We start from the raw sequence: 19,450 nt of genomic DNA on the forward strand, positions 1-19,450 counted from the left end.
AGTTTCGTTGGCGAAACTAGATTCGGAAACTAGTTTGGAGGCAGAGATAAAGACGGAGATAAAGGTCGAGACGGAGGCTTTTGGAGGCGTTTGGAGGCATAGGCGGAGATAAAGGCGTAGGCATAGGCAGAGATAGAGGCGTAGGCATAGGCGTGGGCGTTTGGAGGCATGGAGGCGTAGGCGGAGATAAAGGCGGCGGAGGAGGTGTCATCCTAGGGTAGTCGAAACTAGTCTTGACTAGTTTCGCTGGCGAAACTAGTCTTCACTAGTTTCGCCAGCGAAACTAGTTTCCGAAACTACTTCACTAGTTTCGCTGGCGAAACTAGTTTCCGAAACTAGTAACTAGTTTCGCCAACGAAACTAGTCTTCACTTCTCTGCCTCTGCCTCCCCTTCTCCCTCTCCCTCTCCGTTTCCCTTCGACCTTCCTCCTTCGCTAAGCCCCTTTTTCTGCCCCGTTTAGTTTCGCCAGCGAAACTATAGTTGTGAACTCCAAATGAAATGGCTTCCAATAGTGTTTCACCAGCGATGTCTTTACTTTTTCCTACCACCTTCAATCCATTAACCTTCTTGAGCTCTATTATTTCATTAGATCTAATGATGGCATCATGTCCATGATTTTTCTCTCGCAACTATTCCATCCTTTGGTATGATTGTTTTTAGAATAAAAATTAGACTAGGGATACACCCATTTAAGGCCTCTTCGGCAAAGGTATCCTAAAGATGATGTTTTCCATTGTTTAAAGTAAAGTACTGACATTTTGATATTTTTCATTGCCGAAATTGTAAGAGAGATAAGCAACAGCTCCCATAAACTTGAAGATTGCTAGTGTAGTGAAATCGACAAACCCTCCATCCAAGCTTCCGTCAGCACCTCCCATCCATTCTTTGAGCTAGTTGCATCTGCTAATATAGTTTCGCCAGCGAAACTAATTTGTAGTGGTTCTTTTTCGTGTGCATTAGCCTTGGAAAAATCAACCTTGAGTAACATGGCTCTTTTATGACTCCCCATCGTCTCCATCCTAGAGAAAGTTTCAATGAATGATAAATGGGGTGCCAACTTGAGTGCTTGGAACGTGGGCGGTCAGACTGAATGTTGTGAATTGATTATATGAGTAGATTCTTCTGAATTGGTGGCTACAAGGACTTGTGTGCTTGGGACGTGGCGGTGGCAATGAATGTGGTTATATTATGAGTTTGATCGTCTAGCTGATTTAGTATCAAAGAACAATGATGGCCTCTTTCTATGCTTTTGCACTACAAGTGCAGAGTTGGTCAGTATAGAGTTCGAAAGGAGACAAGTGCGTGAACTACTGTTGCTCACATGCTTGCTCACTTGTGCCTCGTTTGCTTGCAATAGATCTCAACACTAGTAGGGAGATTGTGTTCCACAAGCTCCATGGATTTTGCAATTGTGTCCAATGACAATAGGTCGAAGACACTGCAAGTTGCAACAACTAATGGTGTTGCACGCATTAGTAGGGAATACCTTCACTTAGCATTTGGACTTTCACCGAGCTCAATCTCTTTGCATCAACTACTTGATAGCAAGTGTGATGACTTGTCCTTTGAGGTTCCCTTTGTAGGTGAGGAGTCCTTGTTTCATCTTGACACTCAGTTTGGAACCACCTTCATTGTTAGAGGTGTAAAGCTTTTGACAGAAATCAGTAAGGAAGTGTCGGATAAAAAACAAGTAGATGAACAATCCGATAAGACTATGAGTTTGGTTCCTCTCTTGAAAAACCTTCCTGCAAGAAGTGAACTCAAAAAAGCTATGGACATTGTAACAACAATACAAGAAGTTGATGCACTTCCAGTAAAGTATGATGGCAATATTTTGTTTGAGCTTCCCGCTTCGGACCTCCCTAACCATGCTGAGGGGACAGAAACCAAATACGACAGCCATGTTTGGACGGATGATATAACAAGTAATATGACAGGATTTGATGGTTTAGTTAGAATTCGATGATGTGGTGGGCATCTACAATGCAAAAACATATTTTGTCCTCACTTGGAGAGAACCAAAGAGGCCAATGAGAAGCATTGGCAAGGGAGACTTTCACGAGTGTGTCCTCAAAGATCATATGTTGGCGAAAATAGTACTCTTAAGTGTTTGCATTGTGGTGCTCGTCCTTTCTGTGAGCAAGAGTGCCCATGTAGGCTATTCGTATGTTACCCACACCCCAAGGGTGATACACAATTTAAGAGGTGTGTTATACACTCAGGGTATCATTTGCATCCCATTGGTGAAGGAAGTTCTAGAGGTGCTGTGAAGGAAGTTAAGGCTAGGTTGACTAAGCTCATACAAAGAGATGGGATGGGAAGACCTAAAGCCTTGCAAAAAACATTAGCAAAAAAAATAATATTGGATGCCGTCATTCAAGATGATCCGAAAGCCATGAGTGATGCTGAATTGACATCATTACTAGAGAAGATTACCCCAACTTTGGACAAGAGAAGGTATGTGCATACTTGTCCTCTTAATGTGATTAAAAGTACTCAAGTTTTTATGAAAAATGAGTAATGGGATTTTGATGCTACATGTTCTTAACTGTAGGCTCGCACGTTGGAAAAGGGAGGCCCAAATTGAAAGTGGATCCTTTGCAGATGGTTATGATGCTCTTTTACAACTGAAAAGAAAGTGTGTATATGATTATTTTCAGAGCATGGTGTTCCCTGGACAACTTGAATTTTCTTCTTTTGAAAGATGTCATGTTTTCAAGATGTCTACCAAGGGACATGGTAGTGGTGTTGATCTAGTGAACAAGATGAGGCCAGGTGGAGAGTTAGGATCGTGCTGGGTTTGCTTTGATTTTGTCAAACGTATGCATGATTGGAATACAATGGCATGCCATGTTTACAACCCTTTTGTTCAAGAGCTACAAACTATTGCTATTGGGGATTTCAAGGTTGAGGATACAGAAGCCCAGATCCTTTTTTGGGAAATGTTAAATAGAGTCATGGAGAAGGAGGGATTCCCAAAGCCTCAATTTAAAGGGTTTATGGCTGATGAGGCACAACCAAATTGGCGTGCAATTAGAATGGTATTCAATGGTGATGCCAATAAGGTGCTCAAAGAAAAAGAGAGATCTTGCTTATTCCATTGGGAGCAAAGCTTGGAAAACCATGCTAAGTTCCTTCCATCATTTGATCGTGAGGAGTTCAAGCTAAGGTGTAGACAGTGGAAGAATGCTCCATCTCAAGAAGCTGCGGACATCGAGTTGAAAAACCTCCGTTCATGGTTCAAGCATCATGCACATAAGAAGGACATCTCCATTTTAGAAACATGGATTGTGTGGTGGCATGCAAGAGTGGCTCATTGGGGAGAATACATTCTCAAGGTAGGTCTATTGTTATTTCATTCACAACTTTATTGTTTTTTGATTATTGGAAACTAATCTATGTTGTGGCACACACAGGGCATGGAGGGATCTGACCAGTTTTTAGTTCCTAGAGCCAACCTTGCAGAGTCAGTCCATGGAAGTTGGTTGGCATCGAATGACGGAGTGAAATATGTCACACTAAAAAATGCTTGTGAGACAGATATGACGGGTGCTTTACTGCAAACTGCAAGATACATAGAATATCTAAAGGGACTACACTTGGGTTGTGGACCTAGTTTGGAAAAGCTATCTCGAAGGCACTCTTATGGGGACATAGGGAGCAACTCATGCAAGTTCATTGATCTCAGTAATGAGGTGGCTAGCAAGGTGGATGCAACTATTGGAGGTCAAGATTGTATGGGTGATTTGAAGACTATGAGAAGGAAGCAGTCAAAATCTTTCTCAGAAGCAGTGTATGCAAATGATTCACATCGTCCAGAATATGAGTATGTAAATCAGCCAAGAAAGAGAAAACAAAATACCACACCAATCTTGAAAACAAGTCAATATGTTGAAGAAGAGGTAGTACACAAGACTATGTGGGCTATAAGAAGATCTAATGCAAGTAGTGAGGTGAGATGTCAAGGATACTTAGAGGACAAAGGAATCAAATGCCACAAATTGATAGATCACAAGGGTAGGACGGGAAAGAGAGGTGTTCCTGCACCTAGCTTTTTTGGGAGAATCAACACCAAAGCAGGCATTCGAAGGCAATTGATTTGGTTTTGTGGGGATAACATGGACCACACATGGACACCATCAAATTGCATTGAAGGAAAACCACCTGAGGTGCCGAGGGAGTGGCCTATTGAGAAGGGGACAAGCCTGGATGAGGAAGAAATGAGGTTATTAGTAGCTGGAGGATTTAGATTAAAAAAGCAATGCACTAGGGCCAAATCTGCTGATTTAACAAGTAGACCGAGCACAAGGGATGGCATGGTTGTGGAATGGGTAACTGAGGTGACATGTGAAATGAGAACAAGGATAGCTAAGTCTATTTCCTTGGAATGTGTTGTTCTAGTTGTCCCTAGAGAGCATGTGGAGTACCTAGTTTCCACTCTAGGATCACGTAGAAAAGGGAGCAAGTACAATGTTGTGGTTTCAGTGTTCCCATCATGCACATGTCTGGACTTTATGGGCCATTCTCAAGGGCAAAACAGATATATCCCATGCAAACATCTGTATTACATTTATATGCAATACTTGGGTCTAGATGAGAAGATACACATGTTCATTCACCAATCTGCACTAAGTAGGCAAGAACTCTACCAAGCTCTACCTGCTTGCTAAGAAGGGCGTTTATCTCTACTTGTGGTTATATCAAAGGAACTTGCATAGGTGCATACAAATATTGTATGACCATTGTAGCTTGTGTTGACTTTTTGGGTGCATTTTGATAGTCATTTGCTTGACACAATATAGCTATATGTATGTAAACAGTATTTTGTTGGCCACAGCTTCTTTAAGAGTTGTGTATGAACAATGTATTACTCACCACACTATAGTTTTCGGTGACCTTTTGGTGTGTTTGAATGGTCCTTTTATAGAAATCTATCCATGTCTCTCAATTCAATCTTCCTGAGATTCTAGACCATTTGATTATAAATTGTTTGGAAGAAATATTATTTTTACTTTATTTTTTTGTACATGATGTTTATTGAAAAAATATATATATTGAAGGTATCAAATTAGACTTAACTAAAGGTCCACTGCTCAGATCGCTCGTACGTTTTTGCTCGGAAAATGCTCGTCCCCCATATCTTAGGATCTGACCTTCATCTTTTTCTTGTACTTGGAGTCAAATAAAAGTGCCATGAAGGGTAGATCTCTAGCTTTGTAGTTGCTTCCTTTTTGGCAACCATTGTTTTGGCAATCTTCAACAAGGAAGTCAGGTTGGCATTTTCATCCTTTGTAGCATAACAAGACATTGCTTTATGTTTTGGCTTTTCACATATTTTTCATAAGCAAGCCATGAGAGGGTCTAACCCAAGTATTGGGCAGTGTCTTCTCTCTTACAAGGCTTAGAATAACAACTGAAATGCTTCAAAATATAAGCATTTAATGTAGCAAAGTCTTGTGACCAAATTTCATTCAATGATGCTTTTTCTTACATGCTTCATAGAGGTGGCTAAAATGTATACTTTCCAATCAAAACCAGGTCTAGCAATTCAAAGCAAAATTGAAGCCACACTTGTACTAATGTTATTGAAAGTTTTAAAAACCAGAAATGCTAGAATAGCATCTTATGTAGCATCATCTTTAAAAACTTGTCAAAACTGTCAAAACCAAAAGGCTGAACTTGGAGGGCTTGTAGCTTATTCTTCAGAGCAAAGGAAAAGGGGGTTTTTGAGCAAAAGAGAGCTGATATACCACAAAAGGTCCTTTGGGAAGAGAAGGCGCAAAAATGCGTCAGAACTCCATAGCTTGCCCCTTTAAAGTCGACTAGTTTTTCACTGATTTCTCCTTGAATATGCAGCCATTGCTGCTCAGATTTCAGCATAAGATAGCCCAAGGCATGGAGAATCTACCCCTGAAAGGAATTAGAGGAAGATGAAGTATGCTGAGAGAAAACACAGAAGCAAAAATCGATGATATTCATATAATGGCGACGAAACGAGGGCGTCTTTCTCTGATTCCTTTCAGCCAGGGGTTCACCCCTTGGAGGTGGATCTCTAGCAGGAAGGACGTGGGAAATGGTTGAGAACTGGAAAACAAGCTTAATCAAACTTTGGGAAGAGGAGGAAGAGATGGTGAAGAAGAAGAAGAAGAAGAAGATGATGATGTGGCAGAAATGGGCTCAAGGGGGATCAAAGGGCTCTGATACCATGTTGGTAAGCTGAAAGGAAAGCAGAGAGTGGACAAAAACTCAAAATACTTGCATTATGGAATGAAGAAGAGTGAGGTCCTTAAGTAGGCACCTCATACATGCTCACTGACATCACTGATGACTTCAGAGCTCCACAATCATCTCCTCAATCTACTCCTAGATTCTCTCAGTCATCCTATGTGGCTCTCCACCACCTAACTGTGCCTCTAGCACTCACACATAGAAACCAAGGTGTGCTTGAGGCATACACCTTGAGATATCCCATCACATCACAAAAAAATGGAGTAGCAGAATGCAAGATGCGCATCATCTGTGAAATGGGTTGAAGTATGATGAAAGGGAAAGATTTGCCAAAGACTTTCTGGGCTGAAGCATGTAACACTGCAGTTTACATCCTAAATTATAGCTACATGAAGGCTGTGAATGGGATGACTCCACTGTAAGCCTTTTCTGGTAAGAAACCTTCAGTTGCACATTTCAGAGTTTTTGGAATGTGACTGTTTTGTGCATGTCCCTGATGCTACTAGGACCAAATGGGAACTGAAGAGCCGGAAGTGTATTTTCTTGGGCTACAGTGAAGAGGCGAAGGGTTACCGTCTCTATAACCCTGTTACCAAGAAGGTATTTGTAAGTTGCAATGTGGTCTTCTCAGAATAACCACATTAATTGGAGGAGGATGCTTTCTTCCCAGACAACCAGGACCAGGATATCCATCCAGTATCGCCACCAACAGCAGACCGAACTCCCCCAACGGTGCTTGGGAGGATTCAAGACAAAGAAGATGAAGAAGAGCCTATAAAACCACAATGGCAATGGCCATTCCCGAAGTGGGTAAAGCATCTTTTGGACGACAGAGAACCTCCAGCCATTGAGGAGGAACCATCCAAACACCATTGGTTCAAGAGATTAGAGGAGCAAAGAAGGGTGCAAGAACACTTGGTCATCTATGCTTTGATGATAGAAGTGATCCATGTTGATGAACCCAAGTGTCTTGAAGAGGCACAAGGCGATGATAGGTGGATGGAGGCTATGCAGTCGGAGTATGGCTCCATAATGAAGAACAACACTTGGGACCTTGTGGATCGACCACCAAAGCGCAAGGTAATCGGAACCAAGTGGGTGTACAAGATCAAGTACAAGTCTGACGGCACATTGGATAAGTACAAGGCTCGGCTCATGGCAAAAGGATTTGCATTGGTACATGGTTTTGATTATCAAGATACTTTTGCTCCCACAGCTCGACTAACCACAATTTGTAGTGTTTTGGCTTTAGTTGCCGAGGGAAGTTGGCCTGTGTTTCAAATGGATGTGAAATCTACCTTTCTGAATGGAGATCTCAAGGAGGAGGTATACGTGGAACAACCACTAGGTTTTGAGATCCTCGGTTCAGAAGGTAAAGTCTGCAAACTAAGGAAGGCACTTTACGGGCTGAAACAGACCCCACGAGCATGGCACTAGTGAATTGATGCCTACTTTCTGCAAAATGGGTTCAGGAGGAGCCCATCTGATGCAAATTTGTATGTCTTCAAAGAAGGAGGCAAGTGTATGATCGTGGTCCTTTATGTGGACGACCTTGTCATAACAGGGAACCATGAAGAGAAGATCTCACAGACGAAGCATTTGCTAGGAAGAGAGTTTGAAATGACAGACCTCAGACTGATGCATTCCTGTTTGGGGATTGAAGTTTGGTAGGAGCTGAAACAGATCTTCATTTCACAGCTGAAATATGCTCGAGAGATACTTAAAGCATTTGGCATGGCTGAATGCAAAACGGTTGGTACCCCTATGGAGGTTGACGCGAAGCTCTCAAACAAGGATTCATCACCACTGGCGGATGAAGCGAAGTACAGAAGGCTTGTGGGCAGCTTGATCTACCTGTGCAACACACGGCCGGACATCAACTTTGCGACTGGTGTACTAAGTAGGTTTTCCAATAAGCCCCAGGAGAACCATTGGAGGGCAAGGATGCAAGTGCTGAAATACATCACACTTGATTATGGCATCACCTATACCAAGGGCAACATCTTGACCAAATTCTGTGACTCGGATTGGGCAGGAGACATGGACAGCAGGAGATCAGTGACAGGGTACTATTTCTCACTTGGATCTGGAGTTGTGTCATGGGTCAGCAAGAAGCAACCCACAGTTGCTCTTTCTTTTACCAAGGCCGAGTACAAATCTACATGCTTTGCTTCTTGCAAAGCAGTGTGGTTGAGGAGGATTTTGGGGGACATGGGTGCAGTGCAGAACAAGCCTATGCAGTTATCGTGTGACAATCAGAGTTGCATGGCCATTGCAAAGAACCCGGTGTTCCACGCTCGCACAAAATACATTGAGATTCAATATCGCTTTGTACGCGAGCTGATCATGGATGGAGAGGTCGACTTAGTGTACTATCCGACTACAGAGAATGTTGCAGGCATCTTCACAAAGGCTCTTGGAAGAGACTTGCTGGAGAGGCATCTTCATCGACTTGGCATTGGACCAAAAAAGTAAGTTCACTTGCGGGTAAACATTGAGGGGGGGTGTTAGATATCAATGCTCCACTCTTGTGTAACTACACGGGAACCAGCTAACTCTACTTGTAAGCCCCCCAATAAGGAGAAGGCATTTGAGTAGCTCGGTTATCCGGTAGGTCCTGGTTTGGACACCAGATGGGGGCCATGTGTGGCCTGATGGGTAGACGGGTTCAAATAGAGTTGGCACACCACCAACTAGGCTACATGCAAGTGCGGGAGGCATCCCTTGACTGACCGCACTGAGGGTAGATGGAGCATTTCCTAGGGTAGCCCACTCTCGGGTTGCAGGGCCCGTTTGGAGCCTCAGATGATCTCGGATGGCTGTGGGCCGAATAGTGACCATAGGCCAGTTGCTCTATTTTGTGCACCGGTTCTATCGTATGGTCGGTGGCCTATTTCGGGACCGACCCCCAGTCGACCATTTTGGGTGGACTGGGTTGGCCACCCAATTGAGCCTAACTGACTATGACTGGTGGCTATATAAGAGCAAGCCCATGAAGCCCATTTCATCACTGGCTATAGCAACCTTGATTCCTTAGCATTCAACCTTTGTCTTCTACTGTTTCCAGCACGCCATCGAAGCTTCTTTCATAGGAGTGCACGGCTGGGAGGTAGCGCCATCTATTGTATCAATTCTACAGTAATCAAATTTTTGATTCTCCATACTATCTTGTTTTCTCTCTTGCGTACGAGATCCTATTAGCTGTTGAGCACAGACGTTGTATTATTTTCTTACATATTCTTGGTATGTGCATCACGCGTGCTCGGAGTAGGAAACTCCTTTGGCTTTCACAAAAAGAGTATGTTACAAAAGTGTTGCAGCATTTGAATATGGATGGGGGGAAGGCAGTGAGTAGTCCATTGCCTCCATATGTGAAACTGAGTCATAGACATAGTCCCAAATTAGATGAGGAAAGGGCCATGATGGCCAAGGTTCCTTATGCATCAGCAGTTGGGATAAGACTACTTTCCAATGAAGCATGCACAAAACTACATCCAAATTGACACTATTAGCCGGAAAAGAAATCAAGACAAGAGGCTAGAGGATAGGTATGGCGACTGTCAAGGGCCATAGAGGAATAGGGAACGTGAGGGGAGGAGCGTTAACATGGGTGGAGAAAAGGGATTAAGAGGGGAGGGAAAGAAGAGGGAGACTATGGCACAAGGGGAGAGGGAGAGGGGAAAGAGGAGTATGTACATGGGTGGAGGAGGAATGTAGAGATAGAGACATCAAGGGAAGAGGGTCATGCTTTATTTGAAAGTAAGGATGAGGGGAAATATCAAAGTACTAGCTAGGTGGCTTTACAAGAATGAGTGTGTCCAATCAAGGAATAGCCCCCTCCTTTTATAGCCAAGAGAGAGGGTCTCTCCCAACAAATGCATCCTACCACATGCATGGTGTGTGTGGAAGAGTCTACCATGTGGGCTAGGCGGTTATGCACTCTCAATTGTGTGCGAAATATGGAGTGCATAGGGCCCAGGGTTGAGGTGGCAGGGCATGACCATGTGCCACCCTTCCACGTAAGAGGACCCATAAGGTGTGTTGTACATAATCCATGGTAGTAATATTATAAAATGTTAAGGTGGCATGGCTCCTCCATGTGCCACCCCTCCACCTAGGCGGTCCCATGCCTGCATTTAGTGAGATATGGCCCAAAGTTCATGGGAGAAGTAATATAAAATAGGTGGAGATGGATATTATATTGGGTTATTCCCTCCATATAGTATAGGCCCATGTGGGGGAGATATCAAAGGTCCAAGAGTGCAAGTTAAATAATGGGGAAAGTAGGATGAGGTGGCATGATTCTTGTGCCAATCCTCCACTTGTCCTCCTAGATATTTGAACGTATTATAAAATTGGGAAGAGACCAAGGGAGTATCATAGACTTGGGATATGGGAGTTGATATATGTGGAAAAATGTGGCCAAGCATTTTATACTATTGCCACACATAAATTGCCACACATACAAGCACACACTCATATTTATGCCTTTTTATTTGAATTCCACAGTCCCATCCCAATTAAAATCTGGATAGATAGATGATCTACATAGATAGACCCATCTATCTATCGATCGGGAGGTCCATCTCACTCATCCTTTTTATTATGATTTCCATGGAACTAGGTCCCGGTGCAATAGTCGGAATCGGGCTAGTAGTGATAGGTGTATTCCTGTATGTCTCCGCAAAGAGGGAACCTAATGTATCTAGAGGTGTGGTCCCAAATGTACCCGTGCAACATCTCTGCGATTTTCAGCATATCTCTACCCAGGGGATGTGAAACTTGAACTGGTGTCGGTAGTAATAGTTCCCCCCCCCAGGCAGGGAATGCATAATAGTTCCCCCCCCCAGGCAGGGAATGCACAGCATTTCCATGCCTGGGACCATCAAGCACAAAGAAGGGCTTGAGATAACGCTTGTTGATCACCTTCTTGCCATATGGCTCATGCAGCTCCTAAACTTGTACAGACCCATTGCTACGTTCCTTGAATTACAGATAAGGGATTTTAGAAATAGGCCTTGAACGCACGTGGTATAGAGGATTTATATATAGTGACCCCCCCGAGGCATAGAGTCTCTTAATAAGCATAGTTTTAATTCCGCATGTGAATCCCTGTGCCATATCATCAAGGCCCCCTCTTCTTCACAGAATATTTAACAAGCCATAACTTGCAATCCAAGAAGAATTTGTACATGCTCCAAAAGGGAAAAGTGATTGTCTTTTCGAGCTCTACGCGCCTGTCAAGTCATAATCATTGTATGCAATTAGACATTGCCCATATTGAAAGAAATCAATTGGTAAGACCTTTGCAACAAATGACAAATCAAAGCATGAATGCAGACATCATTGTCATAAGCATGCTAAAAGCATAAGTGCATGAGATGACCATAGCACGAAGCATGGCATCGACACATAAAGCATCAAGGCACATGGAAGAACAAAGCATCATGCATGAAGCTACACCAAGCAAAGAAACAAATTCTATCGTCATCAAGCCATGAGCCAAAAGGTGACATCAATGGAATGTATTGAGAAGAGGGAATAACCCAATATAATATCCATCTCCACCTATTTTATATTACTTCTCCCATGGACTTTGGGCCATATCTCACTAAATGCAGGCATAGGACCGCCTAGGTGGAGGGGTGGCACATGGAGGAGCCATGCCACCTTAACATTTTATAATATTACTACCATGGATTATGTACAACCCACCTTATGAGTGCTCTTATGTGGAACATTTTATAATATTACTACCATGGATTATGTACAACCCACCTTATGAGTCCTCTTACGTGGAAGGGTGACACATGGTCATGCCTTGCTACCTCAACCCTGGGCCCTATGCACTCCATATTTTATTATACTATTGCCACACATACAAGCACACGCTCATATTTATGCCTTTTTACTTTGGTCAAATTTATCCATAACAACACACTCGCTGGTGACAAAGAGTCCACATCCCAAATCAGTACATCCAAGCCAAGAGTGTCGCATGAGCTCTATGTTGTTGTTGCCGTTATGCCATCGGCAAAAGCTCCACATCTTTGCTCGTCTTCTTCTTCTTCTTCAATCGGTTTGGTGAATCACACAATCTTTCTCCTTCCCTTGTGATTCTTCGACCTTTTTCTTCTTTCTTTTTTGTTGTTGTTGTTCATGCTTCGATTGATCTGCATCCTTTTGATTTCCATCCATCTACCACTTTACGACACCTACTCAAATGCCTCCTACCATCCCCCATGTTCCTCAGCGTTCGTAACAATTCTTGCCGCTGCTGCATTCCTGACTCCTCCCTCATGGCCCTGCATCATCCTGCTGAATCCATCCTGCAGTACATCCATCCCTTCAAAGTTCACTCTACTGGTCGATCAAGTCAGGTCTGTGTCAATTCCACTTTTCCCGCCCCATCATTACAACGATCTGCCTCCCCCTCTCTCTGCAGTGCCATGTCGAAATAAAATTCCCTCTCTCTGCAGTGCCATGTCGAAATAAAATTTGAAAAATTTGTGCATCGTCATTTGCAAGCATGTATGCTGTTGTGAGATGAAAACTTGTGCAATTGTCATTTGCTGCATTATTGCTTATTTCCATGGCAAATCACAATTCTTGCATGAGCCTGTATGGACGGTGCACTCTCGGGCCTGATCGAGGTGGGGAGGGGGAGGTGGAGATGGAGGGGGGAGGGGGAAGGGGGAGGTGGAGGTGGAAATGGAGGGGGGAGGTGGTGGTGGAGATGGAGGGGGGAGGTGGTGGTGGAGATGGAAGGGGGAAAAAAAAAAAGAGCACAAAAACTTGACGGACGGAAATCGAAAAGGAGGGAGAAGTGGTCACCTGAACGCTCTCCAAGTCTTTCTCGATGTAACGGGATTGTTGTGGAACAATGGACGGTGGGTGGAAGGCTAGGTTATCGCTGCGAGAAGGGCTCGAAAGTCACTTACAATGCGAGGATAGGAGTACGGGGGTGGTCGATGGAGAGGGAGGAGTGTCTTGCGTGGGGCTCGGAATGAAGAAGAGAATGGAGGCAAAAAGTGAAAGATGAAGAATGAGGGGGTGGAGTAGGTTTTTATAGGATTTGATTTTAGATTTAGGGCTTAGGTTTAGGGTTTAACCCTAAACTCTTCCCTAGCCATAACTCTTTATGGAGAGCTCGGTTTGCTTTTCTGTAAAAAGGTAAAATGATCGAAATTGCAAGCTCTACGCATCCCGGAACATTTCTTAAATAGAAGCCACATGATATACAATTAGGCTAGGTAGTGGACACGGATGCGTAGAGCTTGCAATTTTGATCATTTTACCTTTTTATAGAAAAGCAAACCGAGCTCTCCATAAAGAGTTATGGCTCGGGAAGAGTTTAGGGTTAATAAACCCTAAACCTAAACCCTAAACCTAAAATCAAATCCTATAAGAACCTACTCCACCCCCTCATTCTTCATCTTTCACTTTTTGCCTCCATTCTCTTCTTCATTCCGAGCCCCACGCAAGACACTCCTCCCTCTCCATCGACCACCCCCTTACTCCTATCCTCGCATTGTAAGTGACTTCGAGCCCTTCTCGTAGCGATAACCTAGCCTTCCACCCACCGTCCTTTGTTCCACAACAATCCCGTTACATCGAGAAAGACTTGGAGAGCGTTCAGGTGACCACTTCTCCCTCCTTTTCGATTTTCGTCCGTCAAGTTTTTGTGCTTTTTTTTTCCCCCCTTCCATCTCCACCACCACCTTCCCCCTTCCATCTCCACCACCACCTTCCCCCTCCCCCTCCACCACCACCTTCCCCCTTCCATCTCCACCACCACCTCCCCCCTCCATCTCCACCACCACCTCCCCCCTCCACCTCCCCCTCCCCCCTCCCCCCTCCATTTCCACCTCCCCCTCCCTCTCCCCCCTCCATTTCCACCTCCACCTTCCCCTTTCCCCCCCCTTCATCTCCCCCTTCCCCTTCCCCCCCCCCTTCATCTCCCCCTCCCCCTCCCCTCCCCCCTCCATCTCCACCTCCCCCTCCCCTCTCCCCCTCCCTCTCCATCTCCACCTCCCCCTCTCCCCCTCCTCCTCCCCCTCCCCCTTCATCTCCACCTCCCCCTCTCCCCTCCCCCTCCATTTGCACCTCCCCCTCCCCCCTCCGCCTCCATCTCCACCACCACCACCACCTCCCCCTCCCCTCTCCCACCTCCACCACCCCCACCACCTCCCTTTCACTCTCTCTCTTTCTTTCTCTCTCTATCCCTCCCCCTTTCTCTCTCTCTCCCCCCTTTCTCTCTCTATCTCTCTCTTTCCCTCCCCCTCCCTTTCTCTCTCTCATTTTCTCCCCATCCCCCTCTCTCTCTTTTCTCTCTCCTCTCTCCCCCTTTCCCCCCCTCTCTCTCCTTTCTCTCTCCTCTCTCCCCCTTTTCCCCTCTCTCTCTCTTCTCTCTCTCCTCTTTTTTCCCCCTCTCTCTCTCCTCTCCCCCCCTCCCCCCCCTCTTTCTCTCACTCTCTCCTCTCTCCCCCTCGTTCTCTCCCCCACCCCCTCTCTCTCTCTCACTCTCTCCTCTCTCCCCCTCATTCTCTCCCCCCTTACCCTTGTCAACCCCACCCCCCCACCCCGCCCCCCCCTCTCCTCTCTCTCCCCCTTACCCCCTCCCCCTTACCCCCCCTCTCTGTAAACCCCCCTCTCTGTGACCCACCCCACCCCCCTCCCGCGGCAGCGCTCCGTAGAGCCGCCGCCGCGCACCCCCCAACCCCTCGCCCCCGTGCACCCCCCAATCCCCCGCCCCGCCAGCGGTCGAGCTGCCAGCGACGGTGCCCACGCGCCCAACCCCATCCCCTGACCGTCCTCGCTGCCCCGCCTTGTGGCCATGCCACGGCCGCCTTTGCCGCCCCGCCCCGCGCACCCCCCAATCCCCCGCCCTACCAACGGCCGAGTCGCTAGCGGCGGCGCCCGTGTGCCCAACCCCATCCCCTGGCCATCCCCGCCGCCCCGCCTCGCGGCCATCCCCCGGCCGCCCCTGCCACCCCGCCCCACCAGCCACCCCCGCCCCTCGGTCGCCCCTCTCCACAGCGCCCCACCCCCTCCACACACCTCCGCACGCCCCCCCACCCCCTCCGCTCACCCGCTCCCCACCCCCTCTCTGCAGCGCCCCACCCCCTCAGTTCACCCGCCCCCCTCCCCCGTCCCGCCCCGGTCGCCCCCCCGCTCTCTGCCCCTCACGGCTACCCCTCTCCCGCGAACCCCCTTACGCCCGCCCCTCTCCCCCTCTCCCCCTCCCCCCCGCACCCCCTCTCCCCCTCTCCCCCGCCCCCCTCTCCTCTCCCCCCTCTTCACAACCCCCCCCCCTGCGCAACCCCCCCGGCGAAAAAATCCCCCCTGCGCGAAACCCCCCCCCCTGGACGCCGCCGTCGGGAAGCCCCCCCACAGGAAACCCCCCCCCAAAAAAAAAAAAAAAAAAACCTAACCTAACACTAACCTCAGGTTAGTGACTAACTGCGGTTAGGTTAGTTAGTTTACCCTAGGCTAGTTAGTCTAACTCAGTTAGGTTAGGATAACTAGGTTAGGTTAGTATTAACCTACGGTTAAGTTTTCACTACAATTAAAGTAGGTTAGTTAAACTAGGCTAGGTTTGGTTATTTTTCACCTAGGTTAGTATTAAACTACGTTAGGTTAGTTTTAACCTTAGCTTAGTTAGTATAACTGAGAGTTAGTTACCCTAACTAGGTTAGTTGAACTAACTGTGGGTAGTTTAACCCTAACTAATTAGGCATCTAACTTAACTTCATCTAACTAGATCAACTTGGTGTCAACCCCTCGGTTGGACTTAAAGTCCATTCACACCACCATTAGGACCCCCCAATGCAAAATTTACCCCTACTTTAACCCCTCGAAACTCATTCGTTTGGGACCCAAAATGAACCCCGTTTGAACCTAGATTTCACACATGGAAACACCACATTACGGGGTATTTTTCCAGCCCATTGCACACCATTTCGGCATCCCTAGCACACGTTCATTCGCACCCCCGTGTGGGCCTTATTTTGCACAAATTCACTCGTATTTTCACGCCGTGACCTCTGATTAATGATCCGTCTGCACCGGCACATTTCCCTACACACGTAGGACAATCTTAGGCACATTATTAACACGACGGTCCCTACACAAACTAACACTAACAAAATATGAAGAGGGGAGAGGAGAAGAGTGGAGATGAGGAGAGAGGGCACAACTAGAGAGCACACCACAAATGACTAACTGTACACTAGATTTAGTTGAAAAAATAAAATATATACAAACCCTTTTAGGGTTAGGGTTAGGGGATCTAACCCTTTCCTTTATAGCACTCTATAAGGTTAGTGCTATGCACATATGATCACGTGATGGTGCTATGCACACATGATCACATGATGTTGAGCGTGAACTCTCAACACCTTCCCTCAAGATCAACATCATGAAGTAGGCCTTCCCTCAAGATGATGATTTTGGGGAATCGAAGAAGGACATTCCATCACACCCCTTTAATGGGAATGTCCTTCCTCTACATCAAACCAAGAGCTAGTCGGTGTTTCTCGAATAGCTCTTTACCGAGTGGTTTGGTAAAGATGTCTGCAACATTCTCTTTGCTATCACAATGCTGCAGTGTGATGTCACCAAGTAACACTCTTTCTCTGATGAAGTGCTCTCTGACATCAATGTGCTTTGTCTTGGAGTGATATACTGGATTTTTGGCCAATGCTTGAGCCGATTGATTATCACAGTATATTGTTGTTGGCTTTGACTCATCAAAGTAATCTGTTTTTGACATAGGCTTCTGAGCCATATATCTTCACATGCACCTGTAGTGAGTGCTCTATATTCTGCTTCAGTCGAAGACAAAGAAGCAGTTGGCTGTTTGTTTGACAACCATGATATAGCACCTTGACCAAGGAAAAATGCATATCCCTGTGTCGATCTCCTGGTCTCATGATCTCCAGCATAGTCACTGTCACAGTATCCATGCAACCGTGGATGACTTCCTCTGTATTCTATCCCAAACTGTCTGTACCTCTGATGTATCTCAAGACTCTTTTGGCTGCATTCCATTGAGACTGTTTTGGATTTGCCATAAACTGTGCTAGTGAGCTTACTGCATAACAAATATCTGGCCGTGTGATTGTCAGATATATAAGAGATCCAATGAGTTGCCTGTAGTATCTGTCATTGACTGTAGGCTTTTCTGAATCTTTAGTAAGTTTCAAACTCTGTTCCATGGGAGTGGCTGCAATCTTGCAATCTGCCATATGAAACTTCTTCAAGAGACTGTCAACATACTTGAGCTGACTCATGAATGTGCTATCTGAATCTCTCCAAAACTCAATTCCAAGACAATAGTGCATAAGTCCAAGATCTTTCATGTCGAACTCTGCAGATAAGTCTTGTTTTAGTTTTCTGATGAAGCTATCCTTGCTTCCTGTCACAATCAGATCATCTACGTACAAAAGTGCAATAGTAATATCTTCCCCTTGAACTTTGTAGTAGAGAGTATGATCTGCATTGGACTTCATGTATCCCAGATCAGCAAAATACTTTTCAATTCTGCTGTACCAACTTCTGGGTGCTTGCTTTAAGCCGTAGAGACTTTTCTTGAGATGGCAAACCTTGTTCACCTTTCCTGGTTCAACATAACCTACGGGTTGTTGCATGTAGACCTCCTCGTCTAGATAACCATTGAGAAATACATTCTTGACATCGAGCTGATACACATTCCATTTACTGAGTGTCGCTAGTGATATCAAGAACCATATGGAATCCATCTTTACTATTGGAGCATAAGTCTCATCATAATCTTGGCCATATTGTTGTGCAAATCCTTTTGCAACTAATCTGGCTTTATATCTTTGAATACTGCCATCTGGATTGTACTTCACTTTGTATACCCATTTGTTGGCTATGGCCTTCTTTCCTGGTGGAAGGTCACATAATTCCCAAGTGTTATTTTTATACAAAGCATCCATTTCTTCATTCATAGCAGTTTGCCATTCTGGCTTATCTACTATGTCTTTGAAGTACACTGGCTCTTCTGTAGCCATGATGGTAGTCATAAGAGCATAGTTGGTGGTTTCCACCTGAATTGCTTTGCCTTTCTGAGCATATGTCAATCTGGCTTGTGGTCTGCTTTCCCTAATAGACCGTCTAAGCTGCTGTGGTGCTGCTTGGGGTGTTGCTGCTTGGCAATTCTTGCTCTTCTTCATCAACCTGTTCTGTAGATGACTGTGAAGTCGATGCTTCTATCTCCTGTGTAGGTGAGGTTTTCCATTCTGATTCCTCATCGAAGATTACATCTTTGGAGATAATGACTTTACGGTTGATGGGATCATACAATTTGTATGCTTTGCTTTCTTCACTGTAGCCAACCATGATGCATTTGCATGACTTCGGATCCAATTTCCTGTGATGATCATCATGTATGTGGGCATATGCTATGCAACCAAATATGCGGAGATGCCCAATGCGTGGCTTGTGTCTAGTGAATGCTTCATAAGGAGTCATACCTTATATCGGTTCGGTAGGAAGCCGATTAAGCAAGTAGTTAGCTGTAGCTATTGCTTCTACCCAATACTGATTTGGAAGATGCTTTTCACTAAGCATTGCTCTAGCACTGTCTGCTAAAGTCCCATTCTTCCTTTCAGCTCTTGCATTTTGCTGAGGAGTATCTGCACATGTGAATTGTCTTCGAATGCCATGATTTTTGCAAAAGTTCATGAATGCTGAAGACATGTATTCACCTCCTCTATCTGATCTCATGACCTTGATCTTTCTGCCTGTCTGGTTTTCTACCATGGCTTTGAATTCTTGAAATCTGGCAAACACTTTAGATTTCTCTTTCAAAAAGTAGACCCAACAATATCTGCTATAGTCATCGATGAAGGTCAAGTAATAAAGTGAACCATTGATGCTGCGGGTCTGGGCATAACCCCATACATTTGTATGAATCAAATCAAGAATACCTCGTGCATGAGAGGTACTTCTGACAAAGTTGGTTTGCTTTTGTTTGCCGAAGCAGCATGCTTCACAAACTTTTCCAAGAAACTGTAGCTTCGGAATCCCAATTGCCATATTTTGATTCCTGAGATCTAACAAGTACTTGAAGTTGACATGACCATATCTCTTGTGCCATTTTGCAGATAGTGGCATCTGTTGCATTTGAGCTGACATGGCATGCTTATCTGGTACTGTAGCTAGCATCCTGTATAAGCGTCCTTCCTTGACACC

The sequence above is a fragment of the Dipteris shenzhenensis genome, chromosome 27, assembly GCF_047967505.1.
Source record: "Dipteris shenzhenensis isolate YYH24624 ecotype China chromosome 27, Dip_SZ_1.0, whole genome shotgun sequence".
NCBI classification, from domain to species: Eukaryota; Viridiplantae; Streptophyta; class Polypodiopsida; order Gleicheniales; family Dipteridaceae; genus Dipteris; species Dipteris shenzhenensis.